General features: G+C 36.2%; 1 long non-coding RNA gene across 2 annotated transcripts; it reads right to left on the minus strand.

The window, feature by feature from the left end:
* On the minus strand, nt 1-3,302 carry LOC113344960. 2 transcript variants are annotated; one of them, XR_003357955.1, is made up of 8 exons: nt 3,044-3,302; nt 2,440-2,490; nt 2,234-2,342; nt 1,715-1,768; nt 1,436-1,532; nt 1,236-1,335; nt 666-767; nt 1-288 (listed from the first exon to the last, which is right to left on the minus strand). It is a non-coding gene; the product is annotated as an uncharacterized LOC113344960 (long non-coding RNA). The 2 variants fall into 2 exon arrangements; XR_003357954.1 differs by lacking the exon at nt 2,440-2,490.
* Between the last annotated feature and the right edge of the window lie 9,176 nt (nt 3,303-12,478).

Below are 12,478 nucleotides of genomic sequence, written 5' to 3' on the forward strand. Positions count from 1 at the left end.
TAAGATGTTTAACTGTTTAAAAAACATAAATCTGGGCAACAGAACAACACCCAGATAGTTAAAAATCCTGGTAACTAAGATTATCAACATCCAAAAATGCCTGTGGAAAGTTTGGGACATGATAAGAACACACCTGATGGCATGAAAACAACAAAAAAAGAACAAAAAATGGATCATCTGTGCAGCTAGTGGTTCTTGTCCAAGTTCCATGATGACATTCATTTATCATCCTGCAACTCTGCTTCTCCCTTCCTCATCAAGACCTCTCCAGATACTTGTTATACCAGGCTGCAATGTAAAAAGTAGCATGTTAGCACCTATTAAATTATCTTCATGTCATTGAAATCTAATGAAAAAGAAGAACAGACAGAAGTTTATCAATACGAATCCAAGGATGCACGCACACATGTTATCTGCAGAGTTTTATCTTTTATGGAAGGAGACAAATATAAGTATGTTTGGCAGGAGACTTGGAAGTGAAGCAGAGTTCATGAACAAAGCTAACTTCTTTGAGATAAGTCAATAACCAAAATGCACCTGTAAGATAAGTCAATAACCAAAATGCAATACAGATCCAATTTTTAAAAAGTAACAACTGGTGGGAAATTATGTGAATGGTTTAAAAGCATGAACTTTATAGACTACAGAACAAAGCATTTGTATACCTGTCTTTTCTCTGCATGACGAGCTATCTTGGCTTTTAATTCAGCTTTCTTCGAAAAAGCCGCCTCACAAACCAAAGATCGACGTGTTACTTTCTCTACTTGCTTCAAATCCAAACCAAAACAAAAATGATAGCGAGTCAGTCTATAGGAAAACCACCATGCACCAACACCAACAAAACAGAGGAAAAAGCACCAACGGCTCTACAGCAAACCTACATGTACCTATTACTTTAAATTGTTGACATGGCTTCATGTGCGATGTATCTCACTGCTAACTCGTTAAAGACTAAACTATGATGAGTAAAAAATGCAGACATATCCATTTCTATCTGAGTAAGAAATGGAGACCTACAATTCTGCTTCACATCCACTGACATCAGTATTGGTTCCTCATTGAAACTAACATGATTCATGATCCGAGCACGGGAGTATTTGGGTGCGACATCATGATGAAGATAAAACGACGATTACAAAAATTAAAATCTAGTGACATCGGGATAGCTGAAGCTCACCGGAGAAAGACAGATTATACGAAGCTACTAACATACGAGAAGAGTGGTGAAGAATCACCTGGGTTGTTCTCAGCACAATTAGTCCTTCAACTTAAAAAGTAAACATTACGGCACCTTACTACTTCACTATTACTTCTGTTGTATGTTTCGCAGACTCACTGAAAGTCAAATAATAACTTTAAAACTTAAAACGACTTGTAATAAGACTTAGAGAAACTAATAACACCTAAAATGATAACAAGGACTCCTGTGATTTACCTGAGTGAGCGGTGTTGGTCCATAGTACTTCAACTGCTTGAGGAGTTCAAGTCATAGTTGAGCCTGGGATACGAAACTTGAGTACAGTTTCTAAGTGCTGCAAAATCAATCATCATGCATCAATTTTGGTAAGAAATAACCAAAGCTCATAAATGACTAACCAAAATTTTGATAAGAGTCAATCATTATCCTAGATGCTCAGAACCCATCCTATGAGCAAAAATCCTGTACTTGGAGGTACTTGAAGAATGTCAAGTTTAAGTCTTTGACAAATAGTACCAGTTCTGTGCATCCGACTATAACTAAAAGCCCTACCAGCGATCTTGTCCACACCTGCAATACCAAACAAGGAGCATTCAGAAGAGAACGTGAACATCAGCAGAACAAACTGAGTTTATTTATCACTTTAAGATAAATGTTTTAAGGTAAGGTAAGGAATAACAACAACTATCTTTTCCTTGTTTGGGACGTGAAGTCCTGCAGTACAAACAATTAGATTCCACATCATGAAACTGGCAGGTCCTTAACTAGTCCACCCAACTATGTTTAAAGACTATAAGTTCCATTCGTGTAGACATATCCCCGGGAAAGAAAATCAAAAAGATCTTAACAAAACTCTATTTCTTTAAGATAATAAAAACTAACCATTAAGCTTATCAACGACTTTGAAAGTAGAGAAAAAATTAGCCATTGGGTCATAAAAGTTGAATCAAATTTCATAATTACAACTTTAGAACAGTATACCATCAAAGAAAATTAACCTTTGCCAGTAAAGATCGAATGAAAAACACAACTCACCTGTGTTGAAGCAGCATAAAGTAACATTAGAACCTCATTGACTCAGACACTTAAATAGTGTGACCATAACAAGGATTTTCACATCGAGGAACTTGTCAAAAAGCTCATCCTGTGAACAAGTTGAAATTTAGAAAAGGTCACGGGAATACACCATAATGATGATGCAAATAACATTCCTTACAAAGAGTAAAATGTTGAACAATCACCTGGGTTGTTCTCATGATAACAGTTTGAAAAATCTTTTTTTACATACCCATCTGATGCAAGCTTTCTAAAGTCAGTACTTACAATAAATCATCTGATACAAAAATGTAACAACTATAGTCATGCTGCCTACACGGTTTCTAACTTATACAGATAACAAATTAAACGTCTTAAGTAAATAACATCATAAACAAAAATTAGTAGAACATTTTAGATACACAATATAACTCCATCCCTTTCATGCAACACGTCCCTAGCTACAACTACAGCTTCACTACATACCCACCATATCGTCTTCATCTCCTCATTGACTCCACCAATAGTCCCCTGTAATTCAACCCCTTGTACTAACATCAAATATTCTTCGAACCACCACTATTATCTCATCCTATTTATCTATCATTCAAACTCAAGAACACTGGTCTAAGTTTATAACCAAAAACCTAATTTGGGATGAACCCTAATTCCCAATTCATTCATTATAAAAACTGAAATTAAACCCATCCAAACTTCAATTAAAAGCAAACCCATCACTAATCGATCGATCTATAAATCAATTCCACACAAAAACAAAGCTAATTAAATAAACCCCAAAATTCAACTTACCTTTCTGTTGAGTTTGAATCAACACATGGATCGACACCATGACCATCAAATATCCCTGATTTCATTCCATTTCTCTAAATCTCAGACTCATAATATTTATCTAATCTTATCTGTAAAAACATCACCTTTTTATTAATATTCTATGAATCCCTCTCTTAGAACTAAGCTCAAATCTCTTGAAATTGAAAATGACAGAGAAGAGGAATAGAGGAACAGAAAAGAAAGGAGAAAAAATGGCGGAGAAAAAAATGGAAGTGAATAAAACTAGATCTGTTTCAGCAGATAAGGCTGTGAAAAAATAAAAAAAAAGAAGAAGAAAAAATTCGACGGCTGAGAAACCGTAGCAATTACACTGCCGGAAAATCATTTTACTATGTCGGAAACAAGGAATCGACCAAAAAAAAATCTACTCCTTTGACTAATCCTAGTATTTCCTACAGTTGGTCAAAAACCCTCACAAATAGTCACTATTTGTGACGTCCCTAAAAAAACCCTCCCTAATAGGACCTATTTTTGTAGTGCTTTACTAAAACCGTAGAAATGGTAAAGACACATGCTTTCTACTGGTGCAGGAACCTGGATTCCGTGAAGGACATCGGGCTAGACTATATTATAGCTAATTGGGGTATGCTTTTCATAACATAGGGTTCGTTCGTTTTTTGGTTTGAAGACTGGGTTGTTTTTGCTTTTCCTATTGTTTTGTTGTAACTTTTTTCTTCTTCTTGGGCATGAGTTGGTTGTGTTTGTACTTCCTCCCATCTTTGGGTCTCTTTGTTCCTATGTTCCCTGCTTGCTTTTGTAAGCTTCTTCAATAATATTCTTAATTTTGCAGAGTAAAAAAAAAACATTACGGTCTACTGGACTAAACCTAGAACTTCGAAAGGTCCGTCTTCACGTATCTAAGGATGCATTTCTGCTAAGATGTCGTTTACTGAAACATCGTTGTGCAATATTTTCCAGTTGACCTCATCGAGCACCCAAACACTCACGGTCATTTTCCTTCCTGTCCGTCTAGTTTTAGCGTAACATACCCAACCTTCTGACTCCCCAAGAATACTCACTACACCAAAACCTCCGATTTGGGACGGAAATAAGCGTTCCAATGAATTTCACCAACGCGTACATCCTATGGCGTAGGAAATTTTTGTGCAACGCTTAAATAAGTTGGTCAAATTAATTTGTGCAACACCTAAAAACGTTGGTCACCTGGTTTACCAACGTTTCTTGAGCAACGTATTCTTTATTTTGTAACGTTTATTATAATTTAGGAACGTGTACTCTAATTTGAGCAACATTTTTATACGTTACAAACCAATTTACAGGTATTAAAAAAAAAAATTCCCACAATGTGTCCGGGTAAAAAATAAATTCCGTCTATTATTCCGGCGGTTTTCTGCACCTTCATATAATCAATTAAAAGACCCAATTTTTCATATGGTTGGTCATCACAATCCATCAAGACATACTCATAAAACAAAAAAGGCCAAGTTTGAACAAGTATATAGATGTAAGATGAGATTGCCATACATGTGCAAAAAATTTACTAAGAGCATTTATACCTATTCCATACACGAGACACTCGATCACTAAGAGCATATGCAGGTTGGAAATTTACATAAAATTCGAAAACATCCATATACTCTTCTAACCTTTTCTCTTCAGTACAACCTTCTGACCAGGTTGAGTGCCAGAAGGAACCTGTAACCAAGACCGGGATAAAATTACATTACCTGGGATAAGTTCTGAAAACATAACTGAATAAAAAAATACTACATATAGATATGGTCGTCGTAAAAATTATGAGCAGAGAACTACAGATGGGCAATTCAGGATTTGTCCCATAGTTTCCAGACACGATAAATTGATCTTTCATCCAATAAAGTAATAGCAAGAACTCCACATACCTTGAGAACAACATCCCCGGTAAGAGTTGGGACTTGAACCTTTCCACCAAGAATTTCCTATAAAAGAAACAACCCAAACAAGAATCTGGTTAATATTCCTCATGCATGAACTAGAAACTCATTCTTACCTACAATACAAATAAATTATGCGACTGATTTAACATACCAATATTCGGAACTTGTTGCATAGTTAATCCTGATGCAAAGAGCCATCCCAAATTTCTATTGCAGCAGCACCTGAAAAGAGGAAAATACATACAGTCAGCATATATAAAATACTCAATCCGATATGAGTTGAAGATATATGATACAAATTCAAACTCACTCAAGATCACACTTAAGAAGTTAACTTATTTTTTCAGTCAAGATCACACTTAGTGAACCTAGCAGGTCACTTTCTCCATACAAGTCACAGCATTACTAAAAGCATACAACCAACTAGTATCTTGCCAATTTTATCAATCCGTTGTGAATCAAGTCCAGTGCACAATAATGTCAAGGAGCCTTGATAGAGCAGAAATACTCTTTACCGATAAAAAATAGACGTGGTCTAAAATGGACAGTATAGAATAAATTAGTTGGGCAATAACAAACCTTACACCCCAAAAAGGTTTTAACGGGATGATTCTCTCCAACCTTACAAATGCTGATTTTGGTGTCAGCTGAGGTCGTTGCGAACGTGTAGCAATGCCGCCAATCAACATCCATGACTCAATCTGAAATGACACTTGATACAGACGTTAATCTTTACATAGCCGGTGGAGAGTGAGAAGAACAGATAAAATTGGAACATTAATATTTCAGCGACTAACCAGAGTGAAATTCAATTTTTTTAGTCCGTCTCAAGGTATTCATTCGCCACCGCCACATAATAGCAGTTCCATAGGAACTTCCAGTAAGAAGATTGTTACCCTTTTCGTTCCATTTTATACAGAAGATTAGCCCTCTACGATTGCTCGAGGTGCCCCTTAGCTCTGCTGATTAGAATAAAAAGATGAAAAGCTAGCAATTAAACATCTAAATTGAACAAAATCTTTCCATTTCTTTGAAGTCATAAATCAACACAATGTCAGTATATGACTTTGTAAAAGCAATACGATGCAGTATAGTTCAATGATTTTATCCACTGTTCATTTAGGTGATCTTTTTAGAATTTTCCCACTGAAAACTTCTTAATAAGCAATTTGAATGCAGAGCAGGTGTAAAAGTCAAGTAATCTAGAATTTGACTAAGACTCCACTATACAATGGAATCATAATACCCGCATGAAAGGGTATATCACCATTAACCAACAATAAGCTTAACTTGACGAAGGCACTAAATCAGTAACATAAACTCTGATTAATGCTTAAAAAAAATGATTAACCTAATCATTGGTTCCCATTGACTCAGCATTGAGGCATGGCGGCTCACTTTCAACACATAGGACATATTGGTTAGATTTAGATCAATACAATACATACACTCCCCTTTCTCTTACTGAAATATGGACTTGGAAGTAGAGTAATAATCAATTTTCAAAATGGGGTGTGTATATCTCATAGTTCATTAGCTAAATTACCTTTTTCATAACAACAAGAGCTGTTGGATCATGACCACGTTATACACAATCCTGACCGCATAGACAAAAACTACTAGAGATGCACCTGTGGAACAACCCATAGTTAATTGACATGTTTGGATTACAGTATATAAGCTAACTCAGTGTGTGACTCATAATCCCTTCAATGATGGATGGCCTGCAATTACCAGACAAACAATATATATCCATCTTATTGACCAACATATAATGAAATGTAATGAACAAAACATCCAAATCTCATTTACCAGAATATACCTAAATTAGCGAAGGAAGACAAACGACGTTGCAGACCAAGATTGTCCAATTCAGACTTGTATTATGAATATTCATTGCTGAAATATATTTTGAATTCGACTTAAGGAGAGTAGTTCATTGTGGCATGCCATTGGTGCAAACTGAATGACATAACTAAAAGTTGTAATATGATCCGAATTACAAGTACAAACATCAATTAACAGCATCATCAAACTGAATGACATAACTCAACATTGTTCTCAGGGGTATCTAACAATTCTGATCCTCCTTCCTTTATCACCTACAAATAAAAAAACCAACCTAATTTTTGATCTAGACCAAAATACAAACAATAACTAAAGAGTTAAGAGTTTAGTTGTTATACCAAGAACTGTGTTGAGTTCTAGTAGATCTAATGTAACCTCAGTGCTTAAGTTTCAACTGCTTCCTTCAGGGAAGAACCCTGCCATACACCATCCATGCACAACCTTCTCTTGGATTCACGTCTAATTCTGTAAGGCTCATTTTTCACTTTTATTCAACAACTCCCACCTACAATAAAAACATTGAAGATGTTATTAATTTAGATGAAACTTTGATAAATAAAGGGAAAAATTAGTTCTAATATACATAAAAATGAACAATACAATATACAAATTACTACTCCTTGCATCTTCTCATAGTTGTATAAGTCCGAATCTATATTCTTAGAGTAGTCAACAATGTGAAACTCCATCATTTCTGAATAACCAAAAGGCCGTTATTCTCAGAATCAATAAGGGATGGACAGGAGAAACCAAAACAACCAGATTAACTTAAAATCCAACCCACAAACCTCACATCTAAGCAATTAAATTCTATTAAGATTAAGCAACAACACCCAAATAATTGACCTAAATGATTTTTCCTACTGATAAATTCCACTGTAACCAAAATCAAAACTCAAATTCAAGAGAATAGTTTTCTAGGGTTTATAATGGAGAAAATCAACATACCTAAGGTTTAAAACAAAATTCGGGTTACAAGTACATTGAGTCTGATTTCATAAATATGGGTTTTGATTTGTGAGATAAGTTAAAGAGATCTCTAGGGTGACTGTCAGGGATCATGATTGTCAGGTGCTAGGTACTCTAACAAGGGGCATACGTATTGCATCAAACTTTATTGCAGAGGTATATGCTGTCATCATGTGCTTTAGAATTGGCAATTGATACCAGACCAATCGGAATAAATTCAATAAAGTCGACCACTGATGCCTTTGTACATGCCAGTTGTGTTGATTCTCTCTCTCCTAAATATCTTGTCTAAGCTCTCTAAAAAGATCTCTCTCTTTTACAAAGGCGCTCGGCTCCTTATATAGGAGTTTACATAGTGGAGGACAGCTAATAAAGTCCCTTATTTCGTATTTGACGTGCGTCACTGTCGCATAGGGAAAGCCACCAAGCACCATTAGCCATCCATCACCTTCTCAAGCATGAGTCCACATCGCCACATGTGAAATTTGTACGACCCCAATCAGCCAACATAAATCATATCTGCTACTTCAACATCATCATTCTTAAGCTTCAACAAAACTACACACGATCCAATGACTTACTCAGTCAAACAAAAGTTGATAGAAAACAAAACATTGAACCCGTAAATCATTTTCAAATTAAAACTTGCAATTCTTCCCCTCATTTCACCATCTCTCATACCCACCCTTTTCAAATTAGTGAACATTACTCTATTTTCATCCTGCTCTGCAAAACTGATTTCTACTCTATTATGGCATGTTCTTCAAACACACCTTCACCTAGCATTGATAACCTTGTGAACAAGATGAACACTGCTCTTACTATCCCTGAGGATTTGTTCCCTAAAGTCTTCATCAAATCTGAAAATATCATAACCAAACAACCTCTTGACTGGAAATGGTGTTTCATTGGAAAGCTCTGTAGTAACATCTGCTTCCAGACCTCTAGAGTCAGCACATTCATCAATACTCAATGGGAACTTCAAAGCAGAGTGGAACTAGACAACTAGAACAGGAGAAGAAACTACTACATACTCAGACTCACTCATGAAGAAGATTATTCAACTTTGATAAATGGAGGACCAAGAGGAGTTTTTGACAAGCTTATGGTCTTAGTTGGTGTCCATGTAGGAGTTCCTGACTTGATAAATGAAGAACTATTCAAAAAGGAGATGATTTGGTTGCTCATTAAAAGAATACCAGCACGCATCATCCCTGACATTCAAGGCATCGTCAGACCAATTGGAGTTTACCAAGCTGCTAAGAAGGCATATGGGAGGGACATATTTGAAAAGAACCTGGAGATAAAACTTACAATTGATGTCACTAGACCTCTTAAATTTGGTATTGAAGCTTTTGAAACTACTACTACTTCACACTAGCTTGAGTTTTCCTATGCTCTCAATGGAATAAAGTTTTGTAAAGTCTGTAGAATTCTGGATCACCCAAGACCCCCTGTCCCACGCCTCCAAACCACTCTCAATCCCATTATAACAACCTTCCAACACCACAACCATCTCCCCCTCCAAGAACTCAGCAACAAAAAATTGTGCAAGCTGGAAAGAATATTATTCACAGGCCATACTCTGATGCTGATGTTGCAGCTGAATTTGAGATAAAAATGAAAATTGCGAAAAAAGTTGGAGCTTGAAAAACCAATTGCAAACATTGCCTCTTCTTCAAAAGATCCAGTCACTTTTGGATCTCAACCATCAACTACTATGGAAGCAGATACACCTCACCTAGATGTCTTAGCTTGCAAAATCAGGAAAAAAAAAAGCTGGAGCTCTATAAGAAAATTGATGGAAACTACAAGAAAAACCTTCCAAGAATGAAGGCTGCTGCAAGAACCAAAAATGCCAGTACATCAAAAAAATAACCAACATCAAGCTGTGAATCCTGATGTCATTTTCCAAACTCTCCCCACCAAAACCCTTCCCCTTCAACACCCTTCCAACACTTTCTCAAATTAAGGAAAGAATGGAGGCTGAACAGGCTGAACACTTCGGGAAATCTACTTCACCAACTCCCCTGCCCACTATGATGGAGACCAAAAGCAGGAAACCTCTCCAAGCTGATAATGACATTGATACCAATTCCTTTGACTCTGACTTCTTCAAAAGATTCAAAGACCGGGATGATATCTCTGCAGTACCTCTGGACTCCAACAATATCTTGATGGCTAATGGTGACTTAGGAAACTCTGCATGTGAAACTATGGTACAATTCTACACTCTATACCACCATATGCCTATATTATTACTTATACTCAGGTTGTTTCTCCATTTGAGTTTACTTACCTTTTATGACACCATTGCTAGAAGACTTTCTTCAAAGTATCTTATTGTGTCCTATTTTTGGCAATTCTTTACCACTTTGGCATGGAATTGTCAAGGACTATGGACAAAGGATGTTAAAAGATACCTTAATGATATGTTTCTAAACCCTGATATCATATTTATCTCTGAAACCAAAAAAAAAAAACAAGAAAATCTCAAGAAAACCACGAATGATCTTAATGTTCAAAATTACTGGTTTGTCAACCCAGGAGGGGCTAGTGGCACTGCTGGTGTCTTAGATTTGATATGGATAAATAACCTTAATATTGAGATTATTGACTTCTCCTTAAACCATATCAATGCTATAGTCAATCCTGCCATTGGCACTCCTTGGTTATACACTGGTTACTATGGTAGTCCTTATGAAACTAATAGTAAACTAAATTCTTGGAAAATGCTGGAAAATACTGCTGCCATTAACAATTTACCTTTGTTGGTTATTGGAGATCTAAATCTCATCCTTCATGACACTGAAAATTCAGTGCCCAACCTATTGATAACAATGAAGCTGTTGTTTTTAGCAACAAAATTCTTGATTGGGATCTAATTGACTTGGGCACCACTGGATGTCCATTCACTTGGTCCAATAAAAGAAGTGGTCATGCTCTTACTGAAAAAAGATTGGATAGAGGATTAGCAACAGAAAGTTGGCTTCTTTTATATCCCAATACTACTATATCCAACATGCTTGCTATTGGATATGATCACCATTCTATCCTTCTTAATTCCAATCCTTCTTGGAAAACTGGTAAAATTCCTTTCAAATTATTTGGGCCTTGGATGGATCATAAGGATTGCAAGAAGATCATATATGAATGTTGGAGAAAGAATCTTAACTATCTCCAGTGCTTTTCTCATAGCCAGGAAACTTAAAGATATCAAACTTCATCTCAGAAAGTGTAACAAGGAAGTTTATGATAACATTAAGACCAACATTGAAGAATGCAAACAGCATCTCCATTGGTTACACAACAACTACTTCAGAGCTGACAGAATTCAAGCTGTAAAATTAGCCAAACAGAACCTCGGGGATTGGCAAGATATTGAAGAAAATTTTTTGAAGACTAAAAGCATGGATGAATTCATAAAACTTGGAGATCAAAACACAAGCTACTTTCATAGAGCTACCAAGTGTAGAACAAGAAGAAACAAGATTGATGTTATCCAAGACAGTAAAGGAAACTGGATTACTGACTATCAAGAACTAAAGAACTGTTTCACTCAACATTTCTCCAGAATGGCTACTGCTGAACACACACTCATTAACCCAGAAATTATCAACCTAATCCCCACCACTATGACCACAATTGATAACAGAATCCAGATCACAATGAAGTTAAAGCCATTCTTTTCAATATGGCAAAAGACAAAGCTCCGGGACCTGATGGATTCCCACCTAACTTCTTCCAAGCCAATTGGGAAATACTTGGAGAAGACATTTTTAAGATGGTGCAACATATCTTCATATCTGGAAATATGCTAAAAGAGATGAATTCAACCTTTATGTCTCTTATTCCTAAAGTGGAAAACCCTACTTCCCCAAGCCAATTTAGACCTATAAGTCTTTGCAATACAACCTATAAAATCATATCCAAACTCATAGCCCAGAGAATAAAACCTTATCTCAACAAAATAATATCTCATTACCAATGTGCTTTCATACCTGGAAGGAAAATATCTAACAATATTGCTATTGCGCATGAACTCATCCACTCTATGAGATCCAAAAGAGGTATTAAAGGTGAGAATGGGAGTATGGGCATAAAGATTGACATGGCAAAATCTTTTGATAGAGTTTATTTGAAATTCCTCAATACCATGACAAAGATGGGCTTCAATGATCAATGGTGCCAAAAAAATCATGCAATGCATAACTACCACTACCTAAGATGTTCTTGTAAATGGCTCTCTAGACTCTTTCATCAACCCTTCAAGAGGTTTAAGACAGGGAGACCCCTTATCCCCATATCTCTTTGTCTTCTGTATGGAAGATCTTTCTAGAACTCTTATACATGCTGAGGACTTGGGCATCATTACTGGAATAAAAATTTGTATAGGTGCTCCCTCCATTAACCATATTTTCTTTGCTGATGATTGCATGGATTTATTCAAAGATAACAAGGTTGAAGCTCAGAACCTCATGGACATCCTCAACATTTTTGGTGATACTTCTGGCCAGCTTATCAACTTCAACAAATCTGGAGTGTTCTTCAGCAAAATTACAGATCCTAATCTCATACCAATCATCAGCAACATCATGAGAGTTCAAGTTCTACAACTGGATGATAAATATCTATGTTCTCCTCTCTTTACTCATAGAAGAAAAATCAAGTCTTTCAGACCAGGGGTTGATAAGCTAAA

The sequence above is a fragment of the Papaver somniferum genome, unplaced genomic scaffold (genome assembly GCF_003573695.1).
Source record: "Papaver somniferum cultivar HN1 unplaced genomic scaffold, ASM357369v1 unplaced-scaffold_80, whole genome shotgun sequence".
NCBI classification, from domain to species: domain Eukaryota; kingdom Viridiplantae; phylum Streptophyta; class Magnoliopsida; order Ranunculales; family Papaveraceae; genus Papaver; species Papaver somniferum.